Source organism: Vicugna pacos, chromosome 8, assembly GCF_048564905.1.
Source record: "Vicugna pacos chromosome 8, VicPac4, whole genome shotgun sequence".
In the NCBI taxonomy this organism is placed as follows: domain Eukaryota; kingdom Metazoa; phylum Chordata; class Mammalia; order Artiodactyla; family Camelidae; genus Vicugna; species Vicugna pacos.
The window spans coordinates 14,038,394-14,062,977 of record NC_132994.1 but is presented as its reverse complement, the minus strand read 5'-3'; the positions used below and the strand labels follow the sequence as shown (position 1 = coordinate 14,062,977).

The 24,584-nt window shown below is 38.2% G+C and overlaps 1 protein-coding gene across 1 annotated transcript in view; it reads left to right on the top strand.

Moving 5' to 3' along the window:
- The window catches only part of UBE3D (ubiquitin protein ligase E3D), a 605,228-nt gene extending 580,998 nt beyond the window's left edge, over nucleotides 1–24,230 (top strand). The window contains exons 15-16 of the transcript XR_012074809.1: nucleotides 22,457–22,542; nucleotides 24,127–24,230. The gene's annotated coding sequence lies outside the window, so the exon portion shown is untranslated. The remainder of the gene's footprint in view (nucleotides 1–22,456; nucleotides 22,543–24,126) is intronic.
- The last annotated feature ends 354 nt before the right edge of the window (nucleotides 24,231–24,584 follow it).

Below are 24,584 nucleotides of genomic sequence, written 5' to 3'. Positions count from 1 at the left end.
ATTTAGGGAGAGGGATGAGGGAGGAGTAGGGACAAAAGTCCTGCCAGTTAGCATCATTATTGGCTTAAGCACAATTTTATTACACTGTCTGTTTGTGGAAACTTATGGTTACTCAAGTCACAATAATTTCACACTTGTTCATGTACGAAACATCTTATTTTAAATATTCATCACTCCTGTGTATTTAGCTCAGGACAGTCTAACAGGTGTGAAATGACATGTATATAAGGCTATTCATTTTGTGTTGTTTTTAATGACAAAGTTTCAGAACAACTTAACTGCTTATCAGTAGAGGACTGAGTAAATAAACTGGTCCAGTCATACGATAGATTACTATGCATCTGTTAAATAGAATGAAGCAGCTTTCTGTTGACGTGAGAAGACCTCTGTATTAGTTTCCTAGCATGGCTGAGAAAAGTGCTACGAACTGTGTGACTTAAAACAATAGAAATTAATTGTATCACAGTTCTGGAAACTAGAAGTCCAAAATCAAGGTGTTGGCACGGCCATGCTCCCTCTGTACCTCGTAGGAGAGAATCCTTCCTTGCCTTTTTCTGGCTTCTGGTGATTTGCAGCAAGCCTTAGCGTTCCTTGGCTTAAAGCTGCATCACTCCAATATCTGCCTCTGATGTCTGTCATCACATGGCATTCTGACTGTGCATCTGCATCTTCTTCTTATAAGGACACCAGTCACATAAGATTAAGGGCTCAATCTGCTCCAGTATGACCTCATCTTAACTTTATTTACATCTATAATAATTTTATTTCCAAATAAGGTCACCTTCTGAGATACTGGGGGTTAGGACTTCCACACGTCTTTTGGGAGGCACACAATTCAATCTATAACAATCTCCAAGATAAAGTAGGTTTTCACCTAAATTTTTCAAGGCAGGGTGGAGATTGTATAACATCTTTGTGTAAAAAAATGTGCACACACATATACAGAAATGTTTATAAATGCATTAGAGTATCTCCAGAAGGATTCATAAAACATCAGTAGCTTCCAGGCAGGAGAACTGCATAGCTAGTAGAAACAGTATAGGAGAATCACAGGTTTTAGTTACTGCTTTGTTGTACTTTTTTGAATTCGATGTTAACTAATTTTTTAAATCCCCTTTCACAACTCTTCTTCAGTTACCTTGAATCTATTTAACATTCAGTTCCCTCAGATATTAGAAGGTATTCAGATCTTTTCTTCTGAGCTGCTCTTGCAAGATGAATCCAAGAGAGAATTCATTGAGTTTAATGCCAATTCATAAGATTAAACAGAGAGTGAGAGATCAGAGCCAGGATGAGAGACTGGGCTCAGAAGTTATGCAGTCAGCATCCCGAGAGAAGTAGATATGGAAGGCAGAGAGTAAGTTCGGATTCTCCAACAGGATTAGCATGGATCTGGGAGCAAGATGAGGTCATGGACAGGCGTGGCCAGGCGAGCCCCACAGTTACGGCTCCAAGCCCAATATTTTCTGTACCTGCCAGTCCTGAGAACCATTCTTTCTGCATACAAATTCCTAGCTCCCTTCTCTGGAGAGTCTGGTTCAGTCAGTTTGAGCCTCTGGCCATAGACTCTGAATGCTTAATACACACCGAGAGAAAGTTTGGAAAACACTAAAGAGCAGGGAGAGAGAGAAGAGAGTGCTTAATGGTTACCCGTGGTGTTCTTTTTCTCTACCTGGTACTGCTTAAAGTTAACACTGGTCCTAAGGCATCACGCTCAGTACAGGACTCCTCACATGGCCTGACATGTGCCACACCATCCCGCTGTTACCTTCTGTTCATTTCTGCTTTCCCTCAATAACTCTAATCGAAAAAGTTCTCTGACACAGACTTCATTTCGTCCTGCATCATTTATATCCTGCAGGGAGACAGGCGGCCTGATATTCCAGAGAACTTCAAGACAGGGTAATACTGAGAGATCGAGATCTAGAATAGAATTGGTAATGGGAGGAAAAAAAAAAAACAAAACTTACTCCTCAGAATGAAAATGAGGTCTTTTACAGATACAGAATTTGGAAACATACTGTTGACAATAAATGTTCTGAACTGTATTTTGATGCAATTTACTCTGTAAGGAATAAAATAGTATGCTGTCTAAACAGAATTAGTAATAAAATAAATTTGAGAAATACTTGTAATTATTCCCCTCTTAAAGGTTCACAATGCATATTATCATAGGTAAGAGCCTAGGAAGATGTAAGGAAATTTACTTAACTTTGTCGAGCTCGGAGTTTATAAAATGTACTTGACTACAGATCATTTTCTCAGATGTTACTTATTATTCTTGCAAGTCTGGTTCTTGCAAATCTGAGATTCCAAAGAGCACAGCTGGGGAAATGTTACCATAAATACTTCTACATTTCATTCGCCGAGTTTGGAGAGTAGTTAGGGAAAGGAAATGTTTTGATAGAAATGAAATCAGCTGAATGGATGAGGTAGGACTGTTTCTGGGAGCATTTATTTATTTAACAAACATTTATTGAACACTGTCTAGAATAAACTAGACAAAAGTATTTTCCAAAAAAATTATAGGAATTTTTTTTTACAGATTCTTTTATTAGCATGAATCATTCTGTAATTTTGTTTTACAAAATCATTAGACATTTTCTGGTCTATTCTCCTTCACAGAATATTCAGAGTTTGACTAATATGAGGGCACACCAGCCTGTTCGCCACAAATTGTTGATTTATTCCCTCAAAAATGCCAGATTATGAGAACATTGAGGTATTTATTTTTCATATATGTAGTACAACAAATGTTTAGTTTTGTAAGAAATTATTTAAATGAATGAAATAAAATATTACAGTTAATGACAAACATAATAATATCTAAGGGTAAAAGAAGGCCTCCATTTTAACATGGTACATTGAGCCTGTTTTTTTTTTTTTTATTCAGTTACAATGTGTCAGCTTCTGGTGTACAGCATAATGCCCTACTCATGCATATACATGCATATATTCATTTTCATATTCTTTTTCATTAAAGGTTATTACAAGATATTAAACATAGTTCCCTGTACTATATGGCAAACTTTTTAAAAATCTATTTTTATATATAGTGGCTAACATTTGTAAATCTCAAATTCCCAAATTTATCCCTTCCCACCCCTTTCTGCAGTAACCATAAGATAGTTTACTATGTCTGTGAGTCTGTTTCTGTTTTGTAGATGAGTTCATTAGTGTCCTCTTTTTACTTTTTTTTTAGGTTCCACATATGAGTGATTTCATATGATATTTGTCTTTCTCTGTCTGACTTACTTCACTTAGTATGAGAATTTCTAGATCCATCCATGTTGCTGCAAATGGCAATATTTTATTATTTTTATGGCTGAGTTGTATTCGATAGTATAAATATACCACAGCTTCTTTATCCAGTCATACGTTGATGAACATTTGATTGTTTCCATGTCTTGGCTATTGTAAATAGTGCTGCTATGAACATTGGGGTACATGTGTCTTTTTGAATTAGAGTTCCTTTCAGATGTATACCCAGAAGTGAAGTTGCTGGATCATATGGTAAGTCTAGTTTTAGTTTTTTGAGGAATCTCCGTACTGTTTTCCATAACAGCTATACCAAACTACATTCCCACCAGCAGTGTAGGAGGGTTCCCTTTTCTCCACACCCTCTCCAGCATTTATCATTCATGGACTTTTGAATGGTGGCCATTCTGACTGGTGTGAGGTGATACCTCATTGTAATTTTGATTTGCATTTCTCTGATAATTAGTGATATTGAGCATTTTTTCATGTGCTTATTGGCCTTTGGACGTCTTCATTGGAGAATTGCTTGTTTAGGTCTTCTGCCCATTTTTGGATTGGGTTGTTTGATTTTTTTGTTCTTAAGTTGTATGAGCTGTTTATATACTCTGGAAATTAAGCCTTTTTCAGTTGCATCATTTGCAAATATTTTCTCCCATTCTGTAGGTTGTCATTTTATTTTGCTTATGGTTTCCTTTACTATGCAAGTGCTTATAAGTTTAATTAGGTCCCATTTGTTAATTTTTGCTTTTATTTCTATTGCCTGGGTAGACTTCCCTGGGGAAACATTGCTAAGATTTATGTAAGGTAATGTTTTGCCTATGTTTTCTTCTAGGAGGCTTATATTGTATTGTCTTATGTTTAAGTCTTTAAGCCATTTTGAGTTTATTTTTGTTTATGGAGTAAGGGAATGTTCTAACTTCATTGATTTACATGCTGCTATACAGTTTTCCCAGCATCACTTGCTGAAGAGAGTATCTTTTCTCCATTGTACATTCCTGCTTCCTTTGTCAAAGATTAATTAACCAAAAGTTTGTGGGTTTATTTCTGGGCTTTCTGTTCTGTTCCATTGATCCATATGTCTGTTTTCATGCCAATACCATGCTGTTTTGATTACTGTAGCTCTGTAGTACTGTCTGAAGTCTGGGAGGGTTATTCCTCCAGATTCCTTCTTTTCTTCCAATATTGCTTTGCCAATTTTGGGTCTTTTGTGATTCTACATAAATTTTAGGATTATATGTTCTAATTCTGTGAAAAATGTCCTAGGTAATTTGATAGGGATCACATTAAATCTGTAGATTGCCTTGGACAGTATGGCCAGTGATATTGATTCTCCCAATCCAAGAGCATGGGATATGTTTCCATTTCTTTAAGCCATCTTTAGTTTCCTTAATCAATGATTTGTAGTTGTCTGGGAATAAGCCTTTTATTTCCTTAGACAGATTTGTTCCTAAGTATTTTATTTTTTTGGATGTTTTTCCCATTGAGTATTATGTTGGCTTTTATTTTGTTGAGATAAGGTCCTTCTATACCCATTTTGGCAAGAGTTTTTGAAATCATAAATGGATGTTGAATTTTTATCAAATGCTTTTTTTGCATCTATTGAGATGATCATGTGATTTTTGTCCTTTCTTTTGTTGATATGGTGTATCACATTGATTGATTTGCATGTATTGAACCATCCTTGTGTCCCTGAGATGAATCCAACTTGATCATGGTGTTTGATCTTTTTCATATGCTGTTGGATTCTGTTTGCTAATATTTTGTTGAGAAGAGTCTGTGTTTATTTCTATACTCTTCTAAAACCTTACATCAACAGCATTTTGAAATACTACTACTATCATCCCCAAAGCCCTATGATGTGGATACTAGTATTATCCTCATTTTACAGCCTACAGAGGCATAGAGAAGTTGAGTACCTGCCCAAAGTTTACAGTGCTAATTAAATGATAAACTCAGCAGTCTGGCTCTAGAATCTGTGTTCCTAATCACCACACATTTTTGGCCCCCCCCCCAAAAAAGATCTTGTGAAAGCCCAATTATTATGACATTTTAGAACCCAAGTCTTTCAGTGGGGGAAAAATAGGTCACATACCAAGGACTGGGAACCAGAATGCCATCAGAAGTCTCAGCAGCACTGCTGAACACCAGATAGCAATGGAACAGTCCTTCCAGACTTCTAAGGAAAAGTCATCTCCAACCTAGAATTCCATACCTGGCTCTGCATCAAGGGTGAGAATAGAATAAATCATTTCAGTTATATAAGGTTGCAAACAGTTACTTCCTGTGCACTCTTTCTGATGAAGCTACTGGAGGACTAAATCAAGAAGGAAGAGGATGAGGTGTCCAGGAAAGGAGATCCACCAATGAGAGTCAGAGGGAAATCCTAGAAGATGAGAAAGGAAGCCTCAGGGTGATAGGTGTGCTGCAGGCCCGGAAAGGCAAGACTGGAGCAAGAGGGCATGGGTCTCTGGAAGGAATGATGAGAAAGGAGGAAGGGAAGGAGGAAGAGAAAGTGAGAGATTAGCTGTAGTATTTGATCATATTGAGAAAAGTTTTACAATTCTGGCAGCATGTTTATGAATGACTTAGTTCTCAGAAAATGAAAAACTAAATAAATGTGAAAACGAGACCATTTCAGACTCAGAGAAAAGAAATTGTTGTGCAATAAATGGAAGATAATCATAGTACAATTTATGCCTCAGTGTTGAGTAATATTTATCTAGTTATACCAATGAAAACATCAAAAATGTTCTTATATCTATGTTATGTGGATGGAGGAAGGGAACATGTATCCTTTCCTCTTGTCCTTCTTTACTTTTTTCGTATCATGGATCACTTTTTGGAAGTATCCAATTATTTGGCTACTTTGTCTGTTTTTTACCTTTTCACACCAGAATGTAAGTTCATAAGTATGGGGAGTTTGTCTTATCCTCTGGTATATCCCCAGTTATTTCCAGAAAGGAAAGGGGCAGGGCATATGCAATTGAGATAAATCCCTATCCTTTAGAATGAAAATCAACAGGCAATATTGAAAAGTCTTGAAATAACAATATAAGCATACCATTTCAAGTAACATCAGTAGAAACCACTAAAATAGTTGAAAATGTTTTCCTCTGGGGAGCAGAAATCGGGAATGCAAAGATGAAGCAGGAGAGAGCTGTGTTGCATTATAAGCCATGTAATTTTTTCTGATTCTTTAATTACTAAATGTATTCCTTTGACAAATAATAATTAAACCCTGAAAGGAGAAAAATATAAATGAATACTATAAAATTATGTATAGCAAAATGTAGTTTCATTTTACCTCTAAAACATTTTATAGTAGTGTTTTAGAATGACTAATTTCACAATGTGTAGAATGAATTGAGTCAGGTGATGGATTAGAGGAAAGGAAACCAGAAAGACTTTGAGATGGTTAAGATGGTAGGTGATGGGGCCCTGAACTTGATGGGTATCCCTGAAATTGAAGTAATGACATAGTAGAATATTGAGAAAGTTTAAAAAGTATTTTAAAAGATATCTAGGTTCGACCATGTGCTCCATGACCATCATTTGTAGTTATTGTCGAGTAATTTTTCAGGACTTTGGAAAGAATGAAAGCAATTCTGTAAATTAAAACACTTAAGTTAAAAAAAAATCCAAGGTTACCTTTATTTATGGCAATATTCCTTTCAGGACATTTTTATAGTTCTAGTGTCCATGATTACCAAAGTATTTACAATTCTCTGGCACACAGGCTAACTTTCAAAGCATGAGATAGAATTACAGTGTGCATGTCATATTATTATCTACAGTTCCACAGATACAGACCTCACTAGCTGTCAGAAGTCCACACCCTCTGACTTTAAGAAAGCATCTTCTGTATTCCTGATAAAGACCTCGAGTTATTTCTCAGCCCTTTGAAACACCCAAACACTTTGTTTTTCCTGCCCTGTATCTTTCGCATGATTCTGCCTTATATAATTTTGAATTGTTTTCATCCCTTTTACTAGTTGATAAAGTCATTTGAACCAGGATTTATACCATATGCATGCAGGTGCTCAGTAAAGATTTTTTGAGTTGAATTGAGTACTTATGATTGGTACATGCTTATAGAAAGTTAATTCTTTCCCTTCAGGAAGGGAGGAGTGAAGGTTCCTCATTAAATAGGAGTTAAACTAGAGCCATTGTTTTTAACCTTCCTGCTGCACATTAGAAACATGTGGGAGACTTAGAAAAGTTTTGATGCCCGGCTCAAAAAAAAATCTGGATAATTTTTTTTAATTCCCTTGTTGTTTCTAACAGAGATTGAGAACTTCTGGATTAGATCTTCTATAGCTTTGATTCCCAAACCTGGTTAGGTCTCAGAATCACCTAAGAAATTTCCTAAAAATGCATTCCTTCCAGCTCCAAACTCTATGATTATGACTAGGGGGCACTCAGACCACTGCTGTTGATTTATCTCATTCAGTGAATTTGATTTGACAAGTTACAGAGGCAAAAAAAGCTTGTAGTAGGTGGTCCACTTAGAAAAAAATCCTAAATTTGGACTTGTGTACAAGGAATTAAGGATCTAGCAGGGAGAGTGGACTCTCATTTATCTCTACTCATGGTCCCCTTCCCTGAAACACGTCTCTCCTCCTTCTACTTGGCTTAATTACTGCCTGTAATAGAGATTTAGGGGTTGGAGCAAGTCCACACCTGCAAGCTAGTTCCAGGACACTGGGAGAGCACCGAATAACGTTATTGTCATGCTTTATGGAATGCTACGCTGTGCAAGACTGTGTTGCCTTTTCACCAGAAATAGGTATTATTTCATGGTAAATATTGTCACCATTTCCTCCTTATACCATGTGTTATAATACTCTTAATACTGCTTTCACTAGGAATACATGTACCCGTTACTAAATAACAATATCTTATTTAATCATATTACAGTATAAACTCATGTAAGTCTCATGACAATCTGTCACATCGGTTGAGAAAGCCTCATTTTGCACATATGCAAACTGAAATTAAACCTTGTCACAGCAACCAAGCCAGATCGTCTGTCTCCTGGTTCTAACACCGGTGCTCCCCCTACTCTAATATATTCACTGTCTCTTTTGTGGAGACAGTGGAAATTTTTATTCTTTCAAGCATGTCAGACTTCAAGTTCTGAATGTACAATTTACTTTCTTTTTAAATTAATTTTATTTTTTATGGAGATGTAATTGATTTGCAATGTTAGTTTCAGGTATATAGCAAAGTGATTCAGTTATACAAATACATATATATGTATACATATATTTTCAGATTCTTTTCCATGATAGCTTATTACAAGAAAATGAGTATTATTCTCTGTGCTATACAGTAGGTCTTTGTTGTTTATCTATTACATATATAGTAACGTGTATCTGTTAATCCCAAACTCCTAATTTATTCCTCCCCTGCCTTTTCCCCTTTGGTAACCATAGTTTGTTTTCTATGTTTGTCAGTCTATTTTTGGTTTGTAAATATGATTTGTATCATTTTTTAGTTTCCACATATAAGTGATATCATATGATATTTGTCTTTGTCGGACTTCAATTTATGACTGAGTAGTACTCCTTTATATACATACCACATATTCTTTATTCGATCATGTGTTGATGGACAATTAGTTTGTTTCCATGTCTTGTCTATTGTAAATAGTGCTGTTAAGAACATTGGGATGCATGTATCTTTTTGAATTAAAGCTTTCATCTTTTCTGGATATGTGCCTAGGAGTAAGATTGCTAAATCATATGGTAAATCTAGCTTTAGTTTTTTTTAAGGAATTTCCATACTGTCCTCCATAGTGACTAAGAATGTGCAGTTGACTTTCTGATGCGTCCTTCCCTTTGAAGAAGAGACTGTCTCGGGTGGTAGAAATTCCAAGCAATCAGGGTAGGACAATTTATACAATAATTTTATATGTTACTTAGGTTTATCTGTTTTCCACATGGAAATCACTGGCCATGTTTATAGGCTACACATTTCCTGCAAAACAGCTTAGCAGCACAACTTTGAAATCGATTTTTATTTTTATCAAAGTGGAGAAGAGCTTGACACGCTAGTGTCAAAGGACTGTTTCTCCATGTTGATGAAGTTGGTACTTAATACCTGGTTCTTGAAAATAAAATGCCCACTTGTGTTAGCATTCACACACATGCACCTTGCTGATCATGTGTGCATCAGTAAGACACTGTTTGACTTTGCTGTGATGGAAAAAAGAAAGATTGTATGTGGAAAAGCCAAAAGGATAATGGAATGGTTACACAGAGGGGTCTAATTACAGGTATTTGAAGCATAAAATCATTGTTTAGAATCTCTTCACAGAGAAAAGCTTGTCCTTTACCAGCTGTATTTTTTCTGTGCTCTTTTTTGCTTTTGTGGAAGTTAGCTCCTTTGTTACCCTTCCAAAATGTGTAAATAGACTGGAGCTATATTTTGAGAGACAATTAGATACTCTAGAGCCTTACAAAAGGTTTTTAAAAAAAGAAACAAAAGAACTTTTCTAATTAATCCTCTCAATTTTACTTCATTTTAGAATGTAAAATGGGAGAAAGAAAACCTGAACAGGAAGTGGAGACTTTATTTCTAGCCCTGATTCAGTCACAAACGTGTTATAAACCTCTGGGCATATCACCTAACTTCTCAGAGGCTGTATCTTCTCATCTGTGAAATGAAGGCATTAAACTAGACTGATCCTCCTTCTCAGCCCGAACATCCCATAATGCTATGACTCTATAGTTCTCAAGTTTAATCTTCTTTCTACACCGATCATATCTGAAATCTGAAATTTTATGTAGATCCTCTCCAGAGACAGTATTTTGTTCCCACTAACACTGTTTTTCAAAGTGTGGTCCTCAAACTTTCTTACAACAGAATCACCTGGAATACTTGTTTAAAAGGCAGAAGCTTGCGGGAGAGAGGAATAACTCAGTGGTAGGGTGCGTACTTAGCATCTTGGGTTTAACCCCCTGTTCCTCCGTTAAAAAAAAAAAAAGTTAAAATGCAGAAGCTTGAGACTTGACCCAAGCCTATTAGATCAAAATCTTTAGGATGGGATCTAATGTACAGCAGGGTGATCATAGTTAACAGTACCGTAAAGTTCTCACCACACACAGACACACATGGTGATAATCCTGTGAGGTGCTGGGCGTGCTAACTACCTGATGGCAGTGATCATTTTATAATATATACATATATTAAATCAGCACCTTGTACACCTTAAATTCACACAATGGTATATGTCAGTTATATCTCAATGAAGCTCAGGGAGAAAAAGAAAAAAAGTTTTCCTAAAAAAAGATCTGTAGAATGGGAGGAGGGATTCAGGACTGTGCCTAGTGGGCTCTGTGGGGATCCCTATTTCCTCCAAAGTTTGAGAACACTGAGAATCCAGGAATAAACCATAGAAGAGGGGAGGGAAAGGTGACTGTGAAACAGTGATCATTGCTACCTAGCTTTGGATGCGGAGGAAACAGGCGTAGAGGGAAGAAGGGCGCCATGTGGGTGGAGAGGGTATTCCTGGTAGGACGCATCTCTTTGCTAACGTTGTCACCCGGGTTTCATGTTTGAACAGAGCAAAGTCATGCATGGACTATGAGAACTGCTGTGTCAAAATGCCCAGCTGTCATAGCACAACCCGATATAATGGATCTCTAGCTTACGTTTTCCCTAATGTTCAAAAACAGATAAGCAGATCGAGGTGACATTTTGTGAATGAGGAAATCACCTTCCTCATGAAGCAGAGAGAAAATTGAGGTCAATGGTGACCGTTTAAGATTTCTGAACATTCTTTAAAGTGTGGAAATAAACCCTTTGGTGAATTAAAATACATTCTTTCCATGATGAGCATTTTGCTCGAGTTTTGTTTATTTGTTGTGTTTTGGGGACTGTTATTCAGTGTTTAGGTGAGGTCATTTGTGAAAATCCACAGAAAACTACACGCTTGGTCAGCATGATCTCATACCATGGTTTTATATTTCCATAATAATTGTCTCTGTAGGTTCTGTGGCACTGTTGCCTTTTTAGCACAAATGTACATACGTACAAAATAGAAAGGGAAGGGAAAATCTCATCATTCAATGTCTTAACCTCAGACAAGTTTGAGATCAAGCCTCAGGGGAATCCAACTCATCTCTTTTAAAAAAATTTTTTTTACTTTTAATTTTTTTTAATGGAGGTACTGGGGATTGAACCCAGGACCTTATGCATGCTAAACATGTACCCTACTGAGCTATTTCCTTCCCCACCAACTCATCTGTTGATAACTGGTGTCCTGCATGTGAGGATCTTGAAGTGCCCGTGGCATTTGGGGAAGTTCAAATCGCTGCAATTCTTGATCAGATGGAGAAGATGCTCTGACTTAAAAGGATCTTTCAAGAACTACAGACATGTGAGTGGCCCACAACCTAAAAGGACCTAAAAATGGTTTTGACAAGGAGCAGTAACAACCTAATAGCAACACTTCCAGCTTTGCATTGGTTGAGGAGTGAATTTCTAAAAGTATGGTGGGCAGGCTCCTGGGGGAGCAACCCAGCACCCACCCAAGCGTCATCTTGGTGGGAAGGAGTCTAGAAGCAAAGGGGAAAAGGAGAGCACGGATTTCGTTTCTTCCTCCATGGCTTCCTAAACACACGAACAACTCTCTTGTGGTAGCCTTCCCTGTCTGTTCATCCTTCTCCACTTGATTTTCCTTTATTCTGTTTATGCTTATTTTGTGTATTGCCTGTGTCCACTTCACTGGAATCTGTCTACACTCCATGAAGCATGGATTTCTGTCCACATGTTCACGGGTATTACCCCTCTACCTCAAAGAGTTTCTGGCACTTTGCAGATGCTCACTAAATACCTGTTGGAAAAAATGGAATTAATAAGTCCCTGTTAGATTATCTCCTTCCCACTTCCAGTGATAAATAAAGAATGAGCATTTTTTATGAGGTTTTAAAATCGTGTCCCCAGAGATGACAACAAAATAATGAGGGAGATGAACCAAAGTGGAACGTTCTCCTGGCTGGTTATTTCTGGCTTTGAGATTAGGTAAGTTAGGCATTGAGAACCTCACATCTGAACTCAAACTATCTTGGTTTGCAATCCTGACCCTTCTGCTTACTGGCTGTGACGTCTCCAACAAGTTAGTTAACTTCTTGTTGCCTCAATTTCCTCCTCTCTGAAATGAGGTAGTAATAGTGTTAGAAGGTAGCTTTGAGTGTCAGATGTATAAGAAGCGTTGGAAATGTGGTCTGGCATCAGCAGACAAGAGTAACACTGATTGTGGTTGCTCTCCTGTGAACACCAGGAGTTCCCGCTCCCATCACTAGTACCTTCAGTCAACAATAAACATACAGTTACACTTGTGTTCTTGAGTTAAATCTGAATTTCTTAAAATATGTAGCTGCATGTACCCTTACTAGAATCAGAAGGCACAATTTCTGTGCAGGAAAACAAAATGGTGGGGGGCGCTCTTCAAGGCTTTCCAGACCCTCTCCTCACTCAAGATTTCCATATCATTATGATGTTTTCCTTAAAAGAACCATCTACTCCCAGACTGAATTATAACATTACTCATGGGAGTTTCAGAAATTCTGTGTAGAAGGGGCTTTGTCGGTTTAGTCTGATTGAAAGGGAATTGAAAAAAATGTGTCTTGAAATGGTGCTTGCATAGCAAACCAAACTATTTTTAACTTAATTGTGCATCAGTCAAAGTCCCAGCAGAAATAAAAATTCCACTCAGAAGAGTTGAACTAAAAGAGGAATTGAATTAAGGGACTGTCTCCAGAAGTGTGTGGGACAGAGAAACTAACAAGGAACACTGAGTCCCCGGAACAGGGGCAGTGGGAGGTCATCACACTCCCAGGCCTGAAGGAGCAAGGGAAGGAAATAGTGTCTCTGAGCTCCTGAAAGCTGGGGCTGGGGAGAGCCAGTAAGAGCTGTTATCTCAGGGGTTACAGGCACCAACGCAGGGAGGGAGTAGAGGAAGATACATCCTGATCTCTCTTTCTGCTTGCCCTCCAAGCTCCTGCGGATGCTTCCCAGGGGCTGAACCCAACCAGAAGCCAGAGGGCAGGGGGCCCTGGAGAAGGAGTCTGCAGGGATTCCCCACTCGTGGCCCAGAATAGGCGGGATGGGGTGGGGTGATGGAGAATCACTAGAACAGATTGTATATTTATTGGGGGGCGGTAACTTTGAAAACAGAACCTGAGAAAGATTAAGGATGGCTTAACCACTGCTGACCACTTCCTAGAAGGTAGAAGCAACTGCATTCAAACTTTGCTTCACATTGAAATTATCCCCTCCTCATACATTGGAAGGCTGCTGTGGAGACAGAGGTTAGTCCTCACCACCTTCCTAGTTTCCAGGAAAAGTTCTGGGTTACAGGCAGAGCAAGGTGCAAGGGAAGTATTCAAGCACTATTCACCTTGGTCTTATCGCCAAAATTCCTACCTCTTTTGCACCTCAGATTAGCTCAAAACACTATTATAAGAATTAGTAAGGCAGTTTTTGGAGCATAAAACTAACCTGTGATAACCAATCTGGAAGTCAAGTTAAGCACCAGAAGCCAGACGTAATTGAGGGTGTGCCCTTGGAACTCTCAGTTCTTGTTTACTGCCTCTAAACTCAAGCTCTCAGCCACTCCAAGAAGGAATTTACATTCCTCCTTGAAATCAGTGAGGCAAAAACAGATTATCAAACACTGGAGGAAAGGATGTGGTGCTGATTCTTTCCTCAGGACTGGATACTAATTTGAGGGGATGTCTTTGGTTCTTTGCAGAGAATGGCGGCTGCACTAGAAACTGCTACGTACTTCCAGACATCTTGGCTGGTTGAACAGTCTAAAAGTTTGATTTCCTAAGGTGGCTGGAGGAAGGAGGGGAGGAGAATGGAGAGGGGAAAGGACCCCTTGGTCTAGTTAATGTACAGTACTCATCTCAAGTTCTCACTCCAGCACTCCTCGAGCACTGACCAGTCAGAGAAAGATAAGATGGTCTCCTGGAAAAGCAGCTCTGGAGGGATGCTGAGCTTGAGAGAATCCAGAGGGAGACATGGCATGTTATTTTGTCAGGTGAGTTTCAAAATTACAGGTTGCCTACCTTTAGTTCAATCTACCAGGCAGTGGCCTTTGATGAAGATATTTTCTCTCTCTTTTTTTCCCTATAAAATAATCTTTCTTACTCGTAGACTAATTTTTGTTTCAGAGTAATGACTATGGAGATTCTTGATGTCTCTGCTAAAAAAAAAATGCTTCAGTAAAAGTTATTATTCCAGCAGTATATAGGTTTACATATTCAGAATAAGTAAAACATCTCTCTTTGTTCAAGCAGTGTGCTCTGGTCAAGGGAGCTGTTTTTAATACATTGTATCTCCAGGTTAATGAGATAGCAAGCAACTTCTCCTCATACACTTGTTCCCCTAATTTAGCCTCTCACAACTACAGACTGCCATTTGTTTGTTTTTTCAATTGTGGTAAAAAAAACATATCACATAAAATTTACCATCTTAGCCATTTTTAACTGTACAGTTCAGTAGTGTTAACTATTTGCATCATTGTGCAACAGATTTCCGGGACTTTGCACCTTGCAAAACTGAAGCTCTGTGTCCATTAACAACTCCCAAACTCACCTCCTCCACCCCTAGTCTTACCTAGAACCACCATTCTGCTTTCTGTTTCTATTAATTTGACTAAATATTTCATATAAATGGAATCATACAATATTTGTCATTTTGTGACTGGCTTATTTCACTTAGCCTAATGTCCTCAAGATTCATCCATACTATAGCATGGGACAACATTTCTTTCCTTTTTAAGGCTAAATAACATTACGTTGTATGTATATACTACACTTTGTTTATCCACTCATCCATAAGTGGATATTTGGGTTTCTCCTACCTTTTGTCTATTATGGTAGTGCTGATATGAACCTGGGTGTGCAGGTATCTCTTAGAGTTAATTCTTTTAGAATTATTTTGGATATATACGTAGATTACTAGATCATATGCTAGTTCTTTTTTAATGTTTTGAGGAACCACCATATTGGGTTTTCCATAGCAGCTGCACCATTCTGCAATGCCACCAACAGTGCACAAGACTTCCAATCTCTCTGTATCCTCATCAACACTTATTATTTCTGTTTTTTCAATGGTAGCCATCCTAATGTGTGAGGTCATATCTCGTTGTGATTTTGATTTGCATTGCTCTAGTGGTTAGTGATCTTGAGCATTTTTCATATGCTTGTTGGCCATTTGTACATCATCTTTGTGAAAATATCTCTTCAAGTCCTTTGCCTATTTTTTTTTCATTTTCTATTTTTTTTTTCATTTTTACTTATTTAAAAAATTTTACTGGAGGTATTGGTGGTTGAATCCAGGACCTTGCACATGCTAGGCACGCACTGTAACCCTGAGATATCCCCTCCCCGCCCTTTGCCTGTTTTTTTAATTGGAGTTATTTGTTGTTTTGTTGTTATTGTTGTAAGAGTTGTAATTGAGTTGTTAGAGTTCTTTATATATTCAGATATTAACTCCTTATTAGATATGTGATTTGCAAATATTTTCTCCCATTCTCTAGATTGCCTTTTCACTCTGTTGGTTGTAGCCTTTAATGCACCAAAGATTTAGAGTTTGATATAGTCCCACTTGTCTATTTTTGCTTTTGTTGCCTGTGCTTTTGGTATCACATCCAAGAAATTATTGCCAAATTCTTTGTGATGGAGCTTTTCCCCTATAATTTCTTCTAGGAATTTTACGGTTTGGGATCTTAGACTTAGGCTTTTAATCCACTTTGAATTAATGTTTGTATATAGTATAAGATAAAGTCCCAGCTTCATTCTTTTGCATGTAGATATCCAGCATCATTTGTTGAAGAGACTGTTTCTCATTGAGTGTTATTAATATCTTTGTCAAAGATCATTTGACCATATACACGAGGGTTGATTCTCACACTGCAGTTTGTTTTTGAATGAACTCAAGTCTACTATGATTATGAGACATCTTTGAATAGAGGCTAAACACATGGCCTCTTGTATCAGCCTGCCTGCGTATATAAGTACTCCACCATTTGTCCAACTGTGTGATGTCAGACAGTTTACCTTTCTGGGCCTCATTTGCTTGTCTGTAAAACAGGGATAATGACAGTACTTCCCTCAGCATGGGATTGTGAAAATTAAATAAAACTTGTAAGGAAATGCTTGATACATAGAAAGTCCTTGGTATGTCTTAGCTATGATTTCCTAAATTTACCTGTCTCATAATTCCACCAGGGCGCCTCCAACACAATTGTAGCTCCCAAGGATCTTCAGGTTATAACACTGCCTCAGTTCTAGATGCCAACACTATCCATGCCTACTGTGCACTCTCCAGTGATGCGCAACAGCTGAGGGCTTATTTCTTGTTTTATCTTAATCCCATAAGACCACTTTGCTTTCAGCCTTCTACTTGTCCCACACCTTCCCTGAATATAGGAAATAAAGGTCAATATTGGAGAAATATAAAAGAAGGTTAAGGTTTCTGTAGTTTCTCAGAATCAGTGTTCAGGATGTATTGATCCATGTGCCTAAAATAGATTTGAAAAGGATCAGAGACTTTCGCCCCTTTTCTGTGTCCACTGTGAAGTGACTGAGGTGAGGTCGAGGAGGGCTGGAGGAGAATGAAAGCTCTTTGGTGTTGCTTAATTTGAAACTGACAAGCAGCTGCCACAGAAATCCACCTGGGTCTTACAAAGCTGCACTGGCTAGTTGCCTACCTTGCTGATTCTGCTGCAGTTTGACTATGGATAGAATGTATGTTAAATAAAAATGAGTATATTAACCATAATGGCAGCAAAACAAGTCAGAGCAACCAGGAAAATTGCATAAATCTAAGCCAAGGTGAGAGTTAAAATTTGTTCCATCCCATGTGGTTTGGTGCAGCTGGGGTTAACCAAGTCTCTGTACTTCCAGTCCTTTTCAGATGAATTCTTGCTGGTACAGCCAACGTTCTTTCTACTATCTTTTGATCTCTTTCCCTTTCCATATTAAAAGATCTCTGGAAAACCAGAAGTATAAACGTTGTTTATAATTTTTTTTCTTGTTCCAATATTAATGTAAATTAACCAGCTCTGCCTAAGGTATCAATGTCAACTAATCTTAATATAAGAAAACTCAGTTTTAATTAAATTGATAGCTATCTTTAGTTCATATTATTTCATCCCAGAAAGTCAAAAATGTCAAAAGTGAATATTAAACATTAAGAAAGCTTTCTTTTCTTAATGTGCTTAATATAGTATTTATCAGTATGTAATTATCAATTACATAGAAGGTTAATACTTTTTAAAAACTTGGAACGTCATGATTGCATTGTCAGAGAAAACTTTCATGGAAATTTTGAAAGACAAGGACTCTACGTATAATTGAATATTGTTTTTGAAATGGGTAAAACTTCCAAAATTATTTTAAGAGACTAGCAGGATAAGATGTTTCTTTCAACTTTCAAAGGTTTTCCTAGAAATAAAGAACATGTATTCTATGGTATTGAATCAAAACATAGAGCCTCAATTATAGGCTTCTATTATTTCTCTGATTAAAATATAGTCAAAAGTAGGAGAACCACATGTCATTTTAAATCAGATCTGTGTATGTGTGTGTGTGTGTGTGTGTGTGAGTGTGAAATCATAACTCACCTTTGGGTTTCCCCCTCCACTTGCTAAATCTGATTCTAGGACATGTAGCCAGCAAAAACGCATGGTGAGCCCAGAGAAGAGACTCATTAAATATTCGAATAAGTGAATTGTTTCTTTCAATTTGTTTTGTGAGAAAAACTGGTTTCCTACTCTTTTTTTTCTTTTAGGATTAGATTTAGATGGGATCTAGTAAAGATGTCCTATAGTCATTGATCCAAGCGTGTCCATTTAAAAGTTTTATTTACATGTGTAATGAGGCTACTCCTTGGGTGCTCTGTGGTTCTCAGTAATTCCTGTTTCTAAGTGATGACAAATCTCCTATATTAAGAGCTATACTTGGCAGATGCAAATCACAGGTTCTGTCAAGGTATGTAGAGGACCACTCACCCGCAGTGGAGGCTGAGCCACTGTGCTTAATGCTGTGAGAAAAAAAAAGAAGGATATGATAGAGAGGAAGTTGTTTTTTTTTTTTTTTCTGGAGAGAAAGAAAAAGGCAAAAGTTACTCCCCTTCCAGAGGAAGTTAGTCAGAAACTGGATGTGCAACTCTTGGAGGAGAGCTTTGGGAGCGGGTGCCGGTGGGAACAGCTGGAGAGGCACAGTGGACTTTCCACTTAGACTTCAATGGACACTCGTCCAGAGACTACTTGAGACTCTCCGCCTGGTGGTGAAGACCAATAGAAAACAGTCCGTAAATGCCGAGTGCCCACATTGCCCAAAGTACTTTCCTCCATGGATGCTTGTGGAGTAGAAAAACAGATCGGGTGGAACATTTCCAACAGGAAGCTGACCTTTAAATTGACAAAATGTTTACCTGAACACAACTGTTTAATCCTGAAGTTATTCTAATTGGCAAGTTAAAGTGTCTCTTGTTCTGCCACAGAATTGTACACAATTTTAAAAACTAAAAAATTAAATTTAAAAAAAAAGGTCTTTCATCCCTTCATTTACTTCCACACTAGTTATAGGAAGTAAAGATGCTTTATTTCTTGGCATATATGATTTTAACACCAAACTTTAACCCGAAATCACACACACACACACACACACATACACACACATGCTTTTTATTAAAACTCATAAGGCTTTCTGTCCTGGGTTGTTTTTCAAACTTTCTTTTAGAGATCCTTCTCTTCATAAGTGGAATTCCTCCAGGTTTTGTGTTCCAGGTGTGATCTGGGACTGGATTTTTTTCTCCCAAGTCCCTAAAGATCATATAATCATATTCGCTCATATCTCACTAATAGATATAAACACAAAATTAGACCTAGGCCTGGACACTTGCTTGCCTCCCTGCAGATCTCAAAGTCTAGAGTATTTGAGGAATTGAGAGCTTTGAGGAAGCCATGCCTAAATGTCTCCTACAAAGGGAGTTCTGGGGGTGGTTGGTTCCACAAACTCTTAGTCATAATGTACACCCTCCTCAGTGTGTCCCATCCACCCCTGCCCTCCATCTCTAATATATGCTGGGAGCCGGTTTTCACACTCCTGCTTTCTTCAGGTGCCATCCTATTTACTGTGCGTATCAGAAGCCTCTGTCCCTAAATAAAGCAGGTCAAATGAAATGGAACAGGAAGCTGGCTTGGACTGTGTCTCTCACGCACTATGAGACTTCAGGCAATTACTTCATCACTCTGACCTTCTATTTCCTCCTTCATCAAATCGGGTTGGTTCAAACTTCATGAGGTTTGTCGTGAGGATCGAGTACAACGATACAGAGTGCTTATTCAGTGCATGTTCTTGTTACGAGTACTCCTTCTTAGGTTCAGCTCCTCTGGTTTCCATGTCTGTCTAATGAGACACTGGTGAGTGCGTCCCTCTGTGTTTTCAACATTTCCTTTTGTTCCTTTGTTGAGCATCTACACTGGACCAGATACAGTGCTAGCTTCTGGTGATCCAAGAATGAGTTAAGATGCAGACAGTTCTAGATGCCCTCCGAGTAGAGAACACAAAGAAATGCTTTTAGAAACCTGGAATGGAAGGAGGATGAAAGAAGTCTTCTTCAAAGTGAAAACCCTTGAGTTGCCCGGAAGAGAAGAAAGCAGGCAGCGCATGGTGTCTCCTTGGGCCTCTTCCCTATGAAGAGAGCGCCAAAGTTAGCCAGGCAGCTCTGGGCTGCAGGCAAAACTCTGACTTCTTTTGATGGCCCTATTTCTCTGAAGACCCTCTATAATAGGATTGCAACACGGAAAGCCTAAGTGTCTCCTCTTTATGGGGAAATAAAGAAAATTGTTGTTCCCTCCTCTGTGCATGTATTTCTCCATTCTTTTATGTGATCAACAAACATTGTTGAGTATCAATTAAGTACCAGGCGCTGTGCTAGGTGATAAGGATACAGAGAGGCAGGAAACTTGGTCTAGTAAAAGAGACAAATGAGAAAAATCAATTTTATGAGAGCACTAACAAAAGCGGAGTCGGAGGTGGGTGCAGGGGGAGCAGTGTTAGGCTGTTAGGCTGAACAACTCTCCCAGTTTGCCTGCTGCTGTCCCCATTTTAGCACCGAGAGTCCCACATCCTAAGAAACTGCTCGGTCCTGCATGAACTGGGACAGTTGGTCACCTGACCTCCTGGTCATGAAGTCGGATCTCCTAATGCCGTCTGGGGTAGGGGTGGCGGTATAGTCATGTTAGACTTGGTGTCCAGCATAAACTTAATGAAATACTAGATGGATGGGGACAGTGAGAACACTGGTGAAGTGAGTGAATTCAGCACATGGAAACTAGATTGCACTGAATGCGTAGGAAAACCCCAGCATTGTGCCCATAGTTTGTGTGGAGCTATTCCCCACGTGTTTATTAACCAAAGAGTTAATTTTTTAAAGCTGAATCTGAATGATATTGATAGCAAAATTCAGGTTTCATGATTTCTCTTTCCCTGTTGCTGGTGCTCTGAGCTCCCATCAATTCAGCTACACAGTTCATCCTCTCCCTGCACCCCTCCTCCAATATTTGCCCCCATAAAACGCAGTGTTCACATCTCATTTCTCAGCAAAATTATGAGATGTCTTGAGTGAATTCACATTAATAATATTTTAGCTAACAACACTTCCAAGCGTCTACAGACCATTTACCAAGGAAACGAAATTCTTTCAAATACTTGTGTCAAAATAAATGAACCAAGGCTTTTCTGATGTAGTCGCCTAACATTTTATTGTGGGTATAAACATAACTCCCTGATCTCCAAAATTCAGCAATCTTTATTAGGTGCTTTCTTCATTAGTGAAAAGAAAAAGTGTTCCCTATAGATTTTTCCATAACTTTTAGTGGTGGAATAGGGCATTTCTTTCCTAAAGTAATTTAAACTAATATGAAACTCTTTTCTAATGTAAAAGTGTCTTTAGAACACCTTAGAATTATTGCAAACAAAAAGCAGAATTTATTAAGGCTATGAATCAAAGAGAAATGCTGTGTGTTCTTGTTGCCATTTTTTAAAAAATCAGAGGTTAATCTTTTCCCTATTTTTGGCTTAGCAATGAGTCTGGGTTTGTTTTTTGTTTTTTTTTCTTTCCTAATAGGTTCTCTTTGGTTCCAAGGTATTCCCAGCTGCTGAGAGTCACAAATTCTGTCTGAACAACAGGGTGACCTTTTCAGAGATGAGCCAATGTTTGTAAGCTAAAATACAAAGGGAGGAAAAAGAATTTACTGACTGTGTGCTGGAGGAGGAAGGCTCCCCCACCCCCACCCCCACCCATGTTCCAACTCCGTCTCCATTCCTCACTGACCTTCCTGGAGCAGCAGAACTACCAGCTACAGAGATAAGGTAGCCCACTCAGCTCTCTGATGTCTTTAAAATTCTCCCTCAGGGTCCACTTGTCTCCTGCAGGGAAGAATCAGCATCTGGGGCCTCCAGTCTGTGGCACACAGCTGACTGCTCCTGGGAAGGGAAGTCAAGGGGCAGCCCACCTGCCCTAGGAAGGCAGGTGGTCTGAGATACGTCTACCCACCACCAGTCAGTCACACGGGGTACATTTTGTCTGGATCTGACCTGATGCCCTCAGTTCCTCAGGCCTGAATCCACTTAACCTTGGTCTCCAAACTGCTTTGCATTCTTTACCCATCCCCTCTGCCCTTCCATTCTTGGCCCTTAAAACAAAAAACAAAAAAACACAAATCACAGACACAGCAGTTATCACACCTTTTCTGACTGTTCATCACAGCTTTGCACACTCCTTTCAGATCTTCTCTGCCTTTCTCTCTTTTCTTTTTAAACCTCCCAATTTTGCTTTTTGGCAGCAAACCAAAGATTTCTCTGTGGGACTTAAAAGAAATATTACAAGGCAAACCCTCTCCTGGTACAAGAGCTACAGAATGATTTGCATATATAATCTCTTCCTGTGCCTCCTGCTAGCACGGGCCTTTTCGTCCCCAGTCTTCGTGGTGTAACAAAAGAATAAATTATGGTACTACTGATAGAACATTAAACCGACAATCTTCTGAGGCACTGGGAGTTTTAATGGAAACCAAAGAAAATTCAAGATTATACATTTTCTTGTAAATGTATTTCTTTTTTCAGTCTGCCCTCTCACATGCTATCAATTTTCTTGCCTTCTTATTATTCAGTTTCCTATCTGCCAAAGAACAAATCTAAAGCTGCCTTTGAGCCTGCCTCTCATCAATGGAACTGTACTTGCTGATAGAGAATTAAGGTATTGACAAATCAGTTACAAGGTGTTTAGGCTCATACTTTAAAGATTGAGTTAAATTAGTCAACCATAGTCATTTCAGAGACCGAATGGATTCCCTTACCTAATATTTTGCCTCCTTCCTATTTCTTGGGGAAGATGGGAAAAGTGAAAATAAAGGTGTTTATATAGTGCCATCTGGCGGCACAGACATTTAAAAGCTCTGTTTCATCTAGGGAGTGTTAAACTGTGCCTGGAAAAGCGTAGCTACTATTAGGGTCTGGTTTGGAATCTCCAAGTATAATTCTAGTTTTGTTTTACCTTCTATGAGAATAATCGAATCCTGGGGCCTCTTTTTGGTGTCATTGAGAATTTTCAGCTTTAATCTGCTGTGTGGAGAGCCAAAAAAAGATAACCAGAAATAGACACAACATTGTAAACTGACTATACTTCGATTAAAAAACAGAAACAAAAACAAAAAAACCCTGAAAATCTACAGGAATCACTGCACTGGTATTTAAACTTTAGACTGTTCCTTACCGCTCCACTTCTGACTATCTCACTAAAATAAAACACTGATTCTGCTGAGAAGAGGAAAATGTTTATAATATAAGAAAATGGCAATGGCTACTCCCGTTAAAGTATAATGGTGTCCCCTTTTTCCAATTCTTCTTGCTTAAATCTGTGGTTCTTAAATGTTAAATATATAAATAGGTGGAAACAAAGATTTCACCAATAATATTTATTAAAGAGATATATTTCTTTTCTTCCAACAGAAAGGCATACTCTATTTTTAACATTTCTAAGAAAAATCTTAATACTTCAAAAATATAAAACACAAATGACCTTAATATATAAACGGTTCTTACAAATCAGTAAGAAAAAACAGTAATAGAAATGCATAAACAACATAAAACTGAATGCCATTTAAGAGAAACACATTTCCATTAAACATGAAAATATGGTTAAATTTAAATGAACTATTATTAACCATATGATTAGGAATTATAGCAAAATATTGCTTTTTACCTGCCTAATTGGCAAAAGCTAAAATTATGCTGGTGATAATAGCATGAGACACTCCCTTATGATACTCGGGAGTGTGGGTTGGTACAACTGTTGCAAAAGGATATTTGACAAGAATTAAGGGTATTAACTATATTCCAAGGGGTTTTATCTCACAATTCATGCAAAGATTTATATCTGAGGCTAGTCACTGCATTATTATTTATAATAGGGAAAATCATAAAAATGTATTACTAATATGAAACACTATGTACCATTATAAACAAGGTTCTTAAAATATTAAAGAGATATACTTCTATGAGGACAAGACCAGAGTTCCAGAAGTTGGCACACTGCTAGCAAAGTTCAAAATCAATAAACAGCCTTCCCCCTACACATAGAGAAACAAAGCAAATTTAGAAAAATGGTAGCTGAATCAGAAATCATTGTCTAATTTATTTGTTTTAAGGATTTTTAATTTTTATTTGTTTACTGTTGGTGAGGTACTGGGGATTGAACCTAGGACTTTGTGTATGCTAAGCATACGCTCTACCACTGAGCTACACCCTCCCCCAACTTACCTAATTCATTTGCTTTTCTCAGGATCAGCTTGCCGTTTCAAAGACAGATCTCTAACTTGTAACTGAGGCTGGCTTTGCCTTGTGAGATGCTTCAGGACCAAGAATCTACCTTGACCCATACTCATCAGCTGCTGTTTCCAAAGTACTTCCACCTTTCTTAGCGGGGCTCTCCTTGGGTACCAGCACTGAGAAGCTGATCAGATCTGCATATGTCAGTCATCACCTGCTTCCCAGCTGGTGATAAAGGTGAGTCCTTACCGTGTTAATCTCTGAGGCCGTGATGGATTTTCTCGGGACTTCTTCCTGTTGTGCATTCTTTCATCTTGTGGATAAACGGGTAGACATGATTGTGAATTGAATTATAAAGCATGCTGGGCAAGTCTAAAATGCTTTGAAAAATAGAAGTTATTTAAGATGGTTGAGTCTCAGACCTCACATGATGTCTGCTGAGATATGTATCTGCTGAGTTGGCAGTGGGGG